The 12439-nt window shown below is 42.3% G+C and overlaps 1 protein-coding gene across 1 annotated transcript in view; it reads left to right on the forward strand.

Annotated features, from left to right (window-relative positions):
* The window catches only part of COA1 (cytochrome c oxidase assembly factor 1), a 53717-nt gene that overhangs the window by 15952 nt on the left and 25326 nt on the right, over positions 1–12439 (forward strand). The gene's annotated exons all lie outside the window — the stretch shown is intronic.

Raw genomic sequence — 12439 nt, forward strand, 5'->3', positions numbered from 1 at the left:
GATATCTTGTCCTAATTCAAGACAGGGTTTCTCACCTCTCCGTGGGAGAGAGCTGGTTGGCAGCCTGGGCTGAGGCTGCAGCAATTCCAGTTTTGGTGACAGTAGCTGTGTCATTGGTTTTGTTCTTCCACAGGATGACAGGATGAAAGCAGAACCAGGAATGGAATTAAGGTGGCAAATCTGTAGATTGAAGAATATAAATTCAGTTATAGTATTGGTTATACTATTAGCCAAGTTCTGCCAATTTTATTTATGTTGAAAAATACCCAGAGTCTGCTGGAGCCAGTGGCAGTTTTGCCATCAGTTTCCCCGAGGAGTAGGATTTTGCTTATTGTTTAAATTAGCTATATCTTCATGGGAGCATATGGGAGCAAATGCAAAGGTCTTGAATTGAAGAAGCCAGTAAGCAGCTTTATGCATTTATTTTGTTACACAGGTAAAAGCTGAGACAGCAAAACCCGTCTGCTAAGCCTTCAACACGTCTCTATAAAATCTATGTTAGGGTAAGAGTATTCTTTTCTATTTTATTTATGGCCTTGGCTGCCTGAATGAGTGCATCTGGAGCTCAGATGTCTGATGCCCTTATTGTAAATTAGTTAACTTGAAGAACTGCACGCACTGTCAGGTCTTTGCTGTGGAAATGCCAGGCTCTGTAGTGGAGATGCTTTTGTGTGTGCATATGTTTTTTTATGTGAAAAGGCTCTTGAATTTTATGCATAAACACTATTCTCTGTCTCTCTTTTTTTTTTCCCCTCCCTCTTTTGTTACAGACTGTGGACTGGCATTGAATATTCAGGGAAAGCTCCCCAGGGAGATTAGGGACATGGACAGATTTTAAACAGAGCCCTAATGCATGGGCACGAAAGGACAAACATTCTAGTGGGAATACTTGTGCAAATTCCCTGCTTTGGGGTCAAAATGCGTTAAACAGCTGCTTGCATGCTAAAGATGCTTTTAAAATCAATACAGACCAGAAATTATAAAATTTATAAATAGAGATGGTGCTCAGTGAGAGTAGAAGTACTTTGGTGATGCCTTTTGTTATAAATCATACAAGAGTATATAGCAGTCCTAGAGAGAAGTACATCTATAAACCCCTTTCTGCAGGGCTCAGAATCCCAGACTGCTGAAACTTACTTCAGGCAGGATTTTCCCTTATCCTTCCATGTCCTGGAGGGCTATGGGAACTGAGATTTAACAGCAGTAGGAATTAGATGCCTTGGCATGAATAAACTGTTGTGGAAGGTAGCTTATTGCTATATTTAATAAATCTACATTAAAAGAAATTGAATGAAGCCATTGCACAACAAGCAGTAGCAGTACATGTATTTAGGGCTGCTGTGCAGTAGCTAAACTCAGGCAGAGTCCAGCTGTAAAAACTGGCAACCTGGATGGGTCAGCATCTGAAACTGGGTTGTATAACAGCAACATGGTAATATCAAAGCTGCAGTGTGGCTTTAATTGCCACAGAGGTAGTATTTATCATATTGCTATGTGCATATTTAAGAATAAATGCAATTAAAAAAAAAATACTTCATTCTGAAATAAATATATTGCCTTACCGTTGCTGCACATTTGCTTTATTGGTCCTTCAGCCTGACTCCACATTACTTCTGTGCCCTGTCCTCTGAAATGGAAACAGGTGTTATTTGCAATATAGAAGTGCAGCAGTATTTATATCATACTTAGATCATTCAAGTTCCCATTATAGACCACATTTTATTACATGTACATTGAATAAGGCCCATTGCCTCTATTGCTGCTGTCTCATGTTATGGTAATCCCTAAAAAAGCTGCCACTAAATTGAGGCCCTTTGCAAGCATGCTGCATGCTTGCAGCTGCTGCAAGCATTTGAGAGGTTCAAAGTCCATATTTCCTAAGTTCCATCTTAGTTTGGGGCAAAATAACAGGTCTTCAGTGTGGTGCCCTGCAGACTGCACTTTGCAGCTTTTTATTGCTACCTGCTTCCTGACTGTCCCCATGGCTCTTCCTTTGGCTCCTCTTTGCTTTCTACTGGTTCAGGCATTTTTTTCCAACCTCACAGCTTTTTTCTGGCCTACCACTCTTAATTGTGCTCTTTAAACCATTCCTTGGAGACATCTCTGCACTAAAAGTAGCTCCCAAGCTTATTCTGCAAGCCAGTTTTGAGGACTGTGTTGGGTGTATGTATCCCATTTGCCTCTTGGAAGACAGCAGTCAAGTCCCACTCCGCAGCTGTAAGAAATAGAAAGAGCTGCAGCTGCTGTACATGTGAGATATAATTTTGGATTGTTTCAGAATGAGGTGGCCTCTCTAACCTTGGGCTTGCTCTCAGAGATGCCTGTGGTGTAACCACATGCAACAGTTTGTGTTTTGGATGTTAAAGGGCACAGTTCTCTGTGACAACACAACTGCTGTTGGCATAAATGGCAGGATTTCATAGCTGCACTCGTACATGGCCACTAAAGCTAATCAGCCACCAAGGCAAGTCAGGCACCTCTCCACAGGCTGGTCCTTGCTCAAATAAATACTCTGAGCCCCTGAGACAGCACTTCTGGCCTTGACCTGGCTGCCCTTACATACCCCTGCTTTTCATCCCTAAAATGCACAGGTGTTTCTTAAATGAGTCTTGTGTCTACTTCTGCCAGGCTTGGCTGTTTCACAGAAGTGCTTGAAGAAAAAAAAAACGCTAAAGGCTGGGAATGTTTTTGTGAGCTTGTGGTACATACCTTTCCACAGGAGGCAGGATGCACCGTGCAGCCGGCTTGGATTCTGCTGCTGCTACCCTGTTGGGGCTGCTCCCCCTCAATTTTGTGCTGAGGGGTTCAAAGGGAGCCAGGGAAGAGTCCACAAAAGCAGGACTAGGGAGTGAAATATTATTATATAATTAATGTGAAACTTGAAATAATTTCTCCTCTGCTCCTTATTTTCAACCTACACATTTCCTCCCTAGTGGTAAAACCTTTTACCCTATTACCTGTACTTCTAGCTACTCAGTTTATACCTCTGAAGAAAAAGGGTCTTTTCAGGACACTGAAAGGCACACAAGTGGAGGCACACAGTAACACACTGTGCCCAGATATGAGGAGTTTATTATAATATTATTATTATTAGTGTTGTTCCATGCGGAGGGGTAGGTGAATGACACTTGCCCGTGTGTCCAGAAGGTGGCACCGGCAGCCCGAGCCTGCCGGCAGTTCTGGCTTGTCCGGCGCAGCCCCGCTTGGAAACACCCTGGCTAATCCGGGCTCTCAGCCTCCTTAAAGGCTCTCAGCCCTTTAAGCTTGTAACTAAGCCGGCGCTCTCATTGCCTGGCTGCAGGCCTCTGAGCCCACGGGTGACAGGCTTGGGGGGTGACCAGTCATCGGTGTGACTGGGATCTTGGGACTTTGAATAAGCAGCTAAGTGCTGGCAGGAGCAGAAGCTCTAAGCTGCTGGATCTTTACCACCTCATTACAAAATTAGTTTAAAAAAAAAGCAGCCATGCATGGTGTCTCCAGACAGGCTTTTCTCCACTTCAACAATAAAACTATGTCTTGCAACAGGTGTATTATTGCACATTCTGGCTAGCATTTCTCAAGTGTCACAACTCTAAATAGAAGAAAAGATGATACTTTATTTTCTCTGTTTTGGGGAAATCTCTGTGAATCGGAAAGGTAGACCTGGAGCAGGGGTTTTGCTGTGATCTGACACTGTCAGCCAAAGCATGAGGTGAGGAGACACCTTGGTGCTGGAGGGCTCTCAGCTCAGCATCCCTGGGCAGTGAAGCTGTTCTGCTACAAAGGAGAGTAGATAAAACTTTTGTTTCAAGCATGCTTGAGGAGTCAGACAAGTTAGGCCTTTCTGCAAGAATGATTCTGGCTATTATGTTTCCTTTCTTGAGATGAAAGATAGCTTTCTTAATTTAGACAATGGTGTTCCAGCTTCAGAAACCACAGGGTTCCATGTGAAATTTTAGAGGTATCCTGCTCTCCATCTTGGTTCCCATTTTCCCTTACTAGCATTATTGCTTTTGGTTATAAAATAAAAAAACCCAACATATTTTCTTCCCTCTTCCCTTCACCCTGTCTCACCTCAGCAGGAGACCAAACCAGTCTCCTGTGCCTACCACTTGGAGCCAACTGCTGTGGTAGGAAGGAGAAGGCCGGCACCAAGCCAGTTACTGGTTGCATTGCCTGTGCCAGCCCTCATCTTCCAGCCACTGCCCTCTGCTCCCTTCATGGCAGCTGTCCAGTTGTGAACATTTAGCAGGCAGGAGCAGATACTTGAGGGAAAGCAGTGGTCTGCCTACTGAACATGCTGGTCACTTTTGCAAAAAAAACAACAAAACAACACCCAAAATATCTCCAAACTTCCAAAGCTCTCTTCTGTGCTGGTTCTTAGGCACTATTCGTTTTCATCTAGTGACATGAGATTGAAAAGCTGTCTGGAATAAACTCCTCATATCTGGGCACAGTGTGTTACTGTGTGCCTTCACTTGTGTGCCTTTCAGTGTCCTGAAAAGACCCTTTTTCTTCAGAGGTATAAACTGAGTAGCTAGAAGTACAGGTAATAGGGTCCATTTAAATTTTTAAAAGGTTTTACCACTAGGGAGGAAATGTGTAGGTTGAAAATAAGGAGCAGAGGAGAAATTATTTCAAGTTTCACAGCTGACATTGTGCTGGAACAGCTTGCTTTTTCCCAGGTGCTTATCTGCTATTGATGGCTTTTGGCATTCTGCATATGCAGGAAGGCAGAATATGCAGCTGGACAAGAGGGCTGCATACAGAGAGAACATTTTTGACCTTGCAGCAGCTTCAGATGTTGCAGTTCCTTCTTATTTACTCCCATGCTCTTTTTTTCTTATATAGTTTCCTTGTTTAACATAGTTTAGGGGTTGGGACTCTACGTTTTTTCTTTTTTTTTTTTTTTTTTAATTTATTTTGTTGGTTTACACCACTTCTGATAGATTCTTTATCACCTGCTCCCTTCAAGGCAAACTGCAGGGCTGCTTCCCTTGTGTAGCAGCTGTGCTGGAGGACTGCTGATGAGGAACAAAATGGGAGCTACTGAGCAGTCATTTGAAGGCTGGCTATTAAAAAGAAAAAAGCTAGCTAATTAGAGCTTAAAGGAAGAGGCAACACTTTGTGCATAAACACCAGAAGGTAGGCCCTCCAAATCTCATACACTCCCTGTAAATAGCCATAATTAACCTCACAGTATTCAATTTAATAATTAAAATTTAATTAATATTTTCTGTCCTTGACAATCATTTTAGAGGCAGTCAGGAAAACATAGTGGCAGCTGGGTTCCCATAGAGCAGCAGTGACATTCAAAAGGGCACAGCCACAAGAGACTCATCTCAGTCATACCGGTGATAAAACAGAGTGAAAGTGGCCACTGGATTTCTGGGAAGGGGCGGGGGAGGATGGGAGACACTGCAAGTCCTGCTGTTCTCCTGCATACTTCCAGACATCACCCTACAAATGCAGTACTCATCTTGATTATCTGAAAGTGTGAGAGAACAGTGGAAAATGTGTGTCATCTTTCCTGACTGACCAATTTACACACCAACTGAGGGCTGCTCTACATCACTGTGTTTCACTTGGGTTTGGTGTTCTGCTTGGTGCTCTGTCTGGGAGAGTGAACTGCATGGACCCTGTCAAAGTACAACCGCTATTGCTTAGAATTGCTGTGGCTGAACTTGGTGCGCTTCTGTTCTTCTCCAGCAATGGGTTTCCTGGTCATTCCTAGTATCCATGGTCAGTATGCCCAACACGTGTCAGAGCACTCCTCTGGAACAAATCCATTGGGACCCTCAGTGGGAAATGTTAGTGTTGTCAGCTGTGTAGAGCACTCCAAAGTTTGCTTCAGACAGATAGGATAGATGTGGAAGACACCAAATGTGCTTCCTTCAGCAAGGACAGTGCTTCATCATTATCCAAGGTCAGACAATAGTGTAATTCGTGCCCTCACCCATCCTTTTTCTAGAGCACACAACAATTTTTTTTCTGGCATTATAGTTTTTTAACACAGAACTGCGCTGATTGCCTGCAGCATACACCTGTTAGTACTCTTCACACTTTAAACTGAAAAAACCCACCAAGCCCATGAACAGAAAATACTGTTAACTACAGAGTCATGAGAAGTGATGTGAGCTGAGCACTGTGAAATGTGGCTGCAGCCAGTCCACTCAGTAGGGACCAAACTCTGAACAGTGTGGTCATGAGCCATCCTGCAGAAACTGGCCTGTGGCTAAGGGTCTGCAGCACAGGCCTGGTGAGAATAGCCACGAGGGGAAGGAGGTCATTTGTTCCACATTTGACAGAAGGGTGCATACGGAATGAGCAAGAGAATGTACTCAGGGCATGTTGAAAGCAGATCTCCCAGGTCACAGGGGAAAATCTTCCAGTACAAAACTGTTAAGAGCAACTGGGAGAGGAGGTGGACTGCACTGACCATCATCATGAACACCACCTCTCCGCTTCTCTGAATGAAACATGAGAGGTTAGGCAGATTTTTGGTGTATCTAGTGATTCAGGCCCTTGTGATAGGGAAGTGGCATGACATCTTGTCGCAGACACCTTTTATGAAAAATCTTTTCTTTAGGATTTTTCCTCCTAAGAAGTTGAGAGGCCTCAGGAACAAAATGTAAATAATAGTTATCTGTTGCTGTGGAATGCAACAGGTGGATCATTGATTGGCTCATGTTAGTTGTTTTTAATTAATGGCCAATCACAGTCAGCTGGCTTGGACTCACTGCCCGAGAGAGAAGCTTTTGTTATCATTCTTTCCTATTCTATTCTTAGCTAGCCTTCTGAAGAAATCCTTTCTTCTATTCTTTTAGTATAGTTTTAATATAATATATATAATAAAATAATAAATCAAACCTTCTGAAACATAGAGTCAAATCCTCGTCTCTTCTCTCAACCTGAGACCCCTGTAAACGCAGTCACAACATATCTCAATCCCAGGGAGGCAGGCACAAGCTGTGCAGTGCAACAAGGCCAGAAGTGCTTCTGAGAACAGCCAGAAGCAGAACTGGAGTTTTCCAGGGAACATGAGCATTTGAAAGGATGATTATTACAATTTGTGATAATCATCCTTTGGCCTCCAGACTTTGGTGTACAACTTTAGGACCATCACAGAGCCTGCTTGTGTGGTCTGCCCTATGGTCATGCAAACCAGCCTCCGACCCATCAGGCTTTGAGTCACATCTCCCATCAGGTGTGTTTTCCCAGGTATGGCAGTATGGGGCTAGAATGAACAAGTTCTCTACCTTTGTGTGAAAAGAAGTGCCTCTGATGCCCTGCAAAGGTGCTCACACAGGGCTGTCCCCATTCTGCCAGCAACAAGGCCAGAAGGGTGGAGATGAAGATGCCGTTGCTATTGCAGTGGTTCTATTGGCATCAGGCTGGGACATCTGATGTGGCAATGTTGAGTCACAGCAGCATTTAATCTTGTGTTGCCACACATGATGAAGCAGGCCCAATCCATTGTTAGACTGTTGGTGGTTCCAGGTAAATTTCAGCAGAACTGAGGAAGATGGAGATAGATGCTGAGAATCACTGCAGCCTTCACCCTGAAATGGAGGTCCAAAAGCGCACAGCAATTGTCCAATGATTGTTGCAACTATTGCCTGACTTTGCATGCATCATTTAGTCCTTCTTTTCTCCCTGCTTTTCTTTCTTCCTTGTTTTCTTCCTCTCCCTCTTTCTCTCTTGTTAATAATTTTTACTGAATTTTTAGAAAAGTACTTCCTCTACCTCAAAAATTCATCTGTTTCTCGACCTTTACAAAGAGAATAAAGGGGGAAAGAACAAACCCCAGGCAACTCACTGCTAAGTTTTGAATTCAATGTGCAGAAAAACAAATTTGTCCAAAATGGGCTTTGCTTTACTGTTAGTCATTTGTACCAACCTGCAATTAAAAGGCTCAGTATTTGTTCTCATCGCTTTCTGAAATTACATTTTCCACTTCCTAGGCCCTGGCCTCGGGCAGTGGATTTTTGAAGCAATCATGCCTTGGTAATTAATGTTTAAAGATGAATGTTGCAACTTCTAAAACAGTGTTGCTGAGTAAACATACAGCAAAAAGAATATAAAAACTGCAAGCCTTTTATGGCAAGCTGCAGAGTTTGGAGGTGTTATCCTTAGAGCTCCCAGCTACAGTGCATTTGATTACCCCTTCCTCCATTCTTTCAGGTGGGGGGGGGACAGCTGTGCTTAAAAAAAAGCAGGGCAAAATAAATATCACATCTAATCTGTAATTTCTTTGTGTTACTGACTCATCACCCCAGAAAGCTTGCTGGGAATGATTAACTCATACAGAGAGAGAGAGAGGAGACAAGTCTTTGGCATGGTCTGTAGCTATAACATGACCATTTTGGATTTTTGCATTAGAGTGGGAGGACAAGGAATAAAATATGAAGGGAGGAAGGCATAAAAATAGAAGGAGAAGTTCCCTTCCTATGTCACATCCCTTGGTTTGTCATAAGTCTGCCTTTTCTTGGAAGAAGCCCTAGCTTCCAGTCTGTTACTGAGCCAGCTGGATTTACCTGTGACAGCAGCCCATCCTACACAGGGCTCCTGTATGTGACAGAAGTGCTCCTCAGTACCATTAGCTGAATCTCTCATTGCAGCATTTTTTGGTGCTGTAAAAACTGAGTTCCTGTATCACCTCTTTCTAACAGAAATCCTTAGCAACGGAAAAGGCAAGTTGGGAAAATCAGCAACTTCAGCATTTCAGGAAGGGGAAAGGGTAGTCTGGATTGAGACTGCCTCCCTACTTTAGGCATCTGATTTGGGCACTGCAATCCTGATTCAGACCTTTTGGAAGACACACCTCATGTTTAATGTTTCCCAATAGGCTGGCATGATGCAGCTGTCTCTTCACCTGACTCCTAAGGCAGGAAAAGTGGGAAAGCACTGGTAGTCTCATGGGTGATTTTTGTAAAAAGGGGCATGGGGGTCCTGCTGTACCATGAGAGGGGTGCTGTTTTACATACACAAAAGTCTTTCCTCATCTTGCAAAGGCCAATGACAAGATCCTGAACAGATCAACTGGAACAAGAACAGAATACTGCTTTGGGCTAGTTTTCTTTAGGTTTTTTTTTTCCCCCTTTTCTTTCCTTTCTTCCAGAAAAGAGAATAAAATTCCCATACCAACATATATCTGGGAGGTTTGCAAACCAAGTTTGAAGCAGGTTCTTTGGGCTTTGTTACTCTGATATTCTTTTTGCTCAGAAGAAACTAAAACCCAAAGAACTCTTGGAAGAACTCCATGTGTCTGATTCTGCATTTAAGTGGAAAAATGGAACCTTGCAAATAATCTTGCCTTTCTGGAAATGAAGTTCAGGCTCTAAAAAAGATTAGTGAAAGACTCATTCAGCACTAGTCATACTCATTTGGGTAACAGGCATGTTCCTGCCTGTACTCACTTCTAGTATTCATAATGAATCTGTATTAGTGACTTCCTAAGCAGGAATTGCAGCAGAACAGTAAATGAAGTATTGTCTTCTGCTTTAATAATTTTCCTGTTCTTTTAGCATTGTTTATATACCATCATCAGTATGCTGATACATTAACTGGATACCAGTGCTTGGCTATTTTTTATCTCTTGCCTTAGTTTCTGTCCAGACTCCTGATCCTAAAAGGATTAAGCTAAATTTTAGATGATTTTGCTGTTGAAGCACAGTGGTTTTGAATTGTTTTGTTTGTTTTTATGACCTCTTTAAAGGTTTTCCAGTAAATATGAGGTCTTATTTATACTAAATTTATGTCTGGTTGTTCAAAATAGCTTGCTAGTGTTTTTTAATGTTGATTTTTCAGAGATCTCTTAAAAAACACAAGTCCACAAAGCAATTCTGCAGGATGCAGGGTGCTTCAGTTACACTTCTTGTTAAACATGACACAGATCATTCAGATCATTCAGCATTTTGCTAAAATGAAGCAAATGAAATGGAAAATGCTTTGGTATTAAAAGCAGTGTGTCTTTCAAGAAATGTTTAATCCTAAACAGATCATTTAAATGGAGTGTAATAAAGACTGCTGCAGCTGATGAAAAGATTTTGTTCAACTCAGTGGATTCTCAAAAAGGCAGAGATAATATGCTTGCCCTTGCTAACAGTGCTCACTTAGCTGTGTTTCCTTTCCTAGCCTGGAAATTAGATTTCCTTCTCTATTGTTTATATAGAAAAACTCAAACTATTCAAGGAGATCATGTGGGAGCCACTGTTTTTAGAAGAAAGAGCTGCACTTGGATAAAAGATACCTCCCAACTTCATGCTCAGGCACTTAGCAGTAGCCAAAACAAGCCTCCTTATCATGTTTCTGAGCTGAAGCCCTACACCAGGCTCTATGTGTCCCCTGCACACACCCTGTGCTGCAAGGAGGGACTGTACAAGGGCCTGCATCAATAAACAGCAAGCAGCCAGCTCCTGTGCCAGCTCACACCTGTGTGTGCATGCATTCCCACTAGTGAGCATGTGCATGAAGCCACCCATTTATACACTTAAGGTTAGAAATGTCTATCTTTCCTTTTTTTCCTATGCTTCATTCCCAGCTTATTCCAAATCCTGTCTCCAGACTTAACACACTTTGTTCTTACCTTGCTTACTTTGAAGGCTTTGGACCTGAACTCCAGGCTCCCAACACCTTCAGCTGTCTACAGACCAAACTTCAATTGGTACATCCTTATGTAGGGGGCATTTTGAAAGAACTCTGACTGTTGATTTCCAAGGCTGTTTCATAAGGATCAAGACTCAACAAGAAGTAAGCAGAGACACAAGAACAAATTGATCAGAGGCACAGTCACCCAAGTATCAGGGACAAGGATGAAATTTTGGGATCGCGCTTTTTACTTGCACTACAGCATGATTTGGTTTTGTCTCTTGCTTTGCCCTTATTTGCTGGTCCTTATTTCTACACCTTCAGAATTAAAATGACCAGAGTAATTTATACTCCAAATTTATTTTCTTGTTCTGAAACTGGCAGTGAATGCTGTAGGTTTTTCTTAAGGGAAAACTTTCTCTAAACCTTTCTCTAAAGGTGCCATGCAGAGAGAGCTTCTCTCCAGGAGTTTGGGGCAGGGAGAAAAAACCTCTATTAGTGACCTTTTTGCTATGTAACCTTTCCTTAAAATGCCAGCAACTGAGCTTCCACAGAGAGAACAACAAATATTGAAAGAGGAATGTGAAGGACATTATGAAACAAGAAAGTAAGAAAAGGGATCTGCTCAAACAAGTTTCTCAGGAAAGGTGATGTAATATGTACTGTAGAAAATCCTAGCAGTTGACATAACAAAGTTGCTTTCTAAATAGCTATGGATGCCAGAAAGCTGGGAGAAACAAGAGTGTACAGCTGGGAATACAGCTGAGCAGACTGTTTTGTCCAAAAGAAATATAGTAGGTGTAAAACTTCTATTCAGAAGATGTCATTGAAGTTTAATTGAAAAGTGTCCTTTTAATTAAGGCTGAGTGACCACTGAATGAAAGCCTCATTTCTGTTGAGGCTGTTCTTGGTGGTACTCTGAGATTAACCCGTGCAGGCTGGCAGTACTCAAGAGGCCGCTGTTGGGATGCCACAATACACAGTGCTGTAGCAAGTGCTCAGTCCCATTCATAGACTTCTGCCAGTGTTTATCAATCTTTTAACTGCTGTCTTGAGAATTGCCCAACTTTTTATTGACTGACTTGCTCATATTTCAGCCTGGTTTCCTGCATAAATGACTGTTCTCAACACACGTGTTCTGCATGTATCCACATCTGTATACATAAAATTTGGGAACCTCCCTCTCTGTTACAACAGACCTGACAGAGACACACAGGGTCTTTGAGATAATGAAAATATTAGAATTTTGTGGCAGCATGTGGCTGGATGTTGGAGAATATTTAGATCTTCTCTGCAAGGGAAAGGCTGCAGGGAACTATGCTCTGTGTCAGCCTTGGAGACTCCAAAAAGCCCAGATCTGGAGTATATCAGGTGTTCTTATTCTGCTTCTTACACAGCTTAAAAATTTTAAGGTCTTGGTTGCAGACTGAAACCTTACACAGCTTACAAATTTTAAGGTCTTGGTTGCAGACTGAAACCTTAAAAATCACTGGCTCCTCTATTTTGTTCCTCCTGGTGATTATAGAGCAAAATACTGCATGTGCAAAGACTGATACACACGAAGTGTCATTAGGAGTGCCACTTTCAGGTAGGTTAGTTCATAAAAGTTGGATAAACTGCCAAACAAGAAATCCCAGCTCATGGACTGTTGTGGATTTATTCATCATTACAAATAGAGGAAGAACTGTATAAGAAGAATGTCTATTATGAAAATTATATTTAGTTATAGGGCTGACATACACGGTCTGTTACCTGCCTTTTACAAATACTGTTAGCACCATTCAGGCAGCCAGCAGGCATGGTTTCATTCGAAAGAGTGTGTGGTTATTTTCATAAGGTTTTTATGAATGCTTGGAGAAGGCTGCAGGAG

The sequence above is a fragment of the Molothrus aeneus genome, chromosome 1 (genome assembly GCF_037042795.1).
Source record: "Molothrus aeneus isolate 106 chromosome 1, BPBGC_Maene_1.0, whole genome shotgun sequence".
Classification (NCBI taxonomy): domain Eukaryota; kingdom Metazoa; phylum Chordata; class Aves; order Passeriformes; family Icteridae; genus Molothrus; species Molothrus aeneus.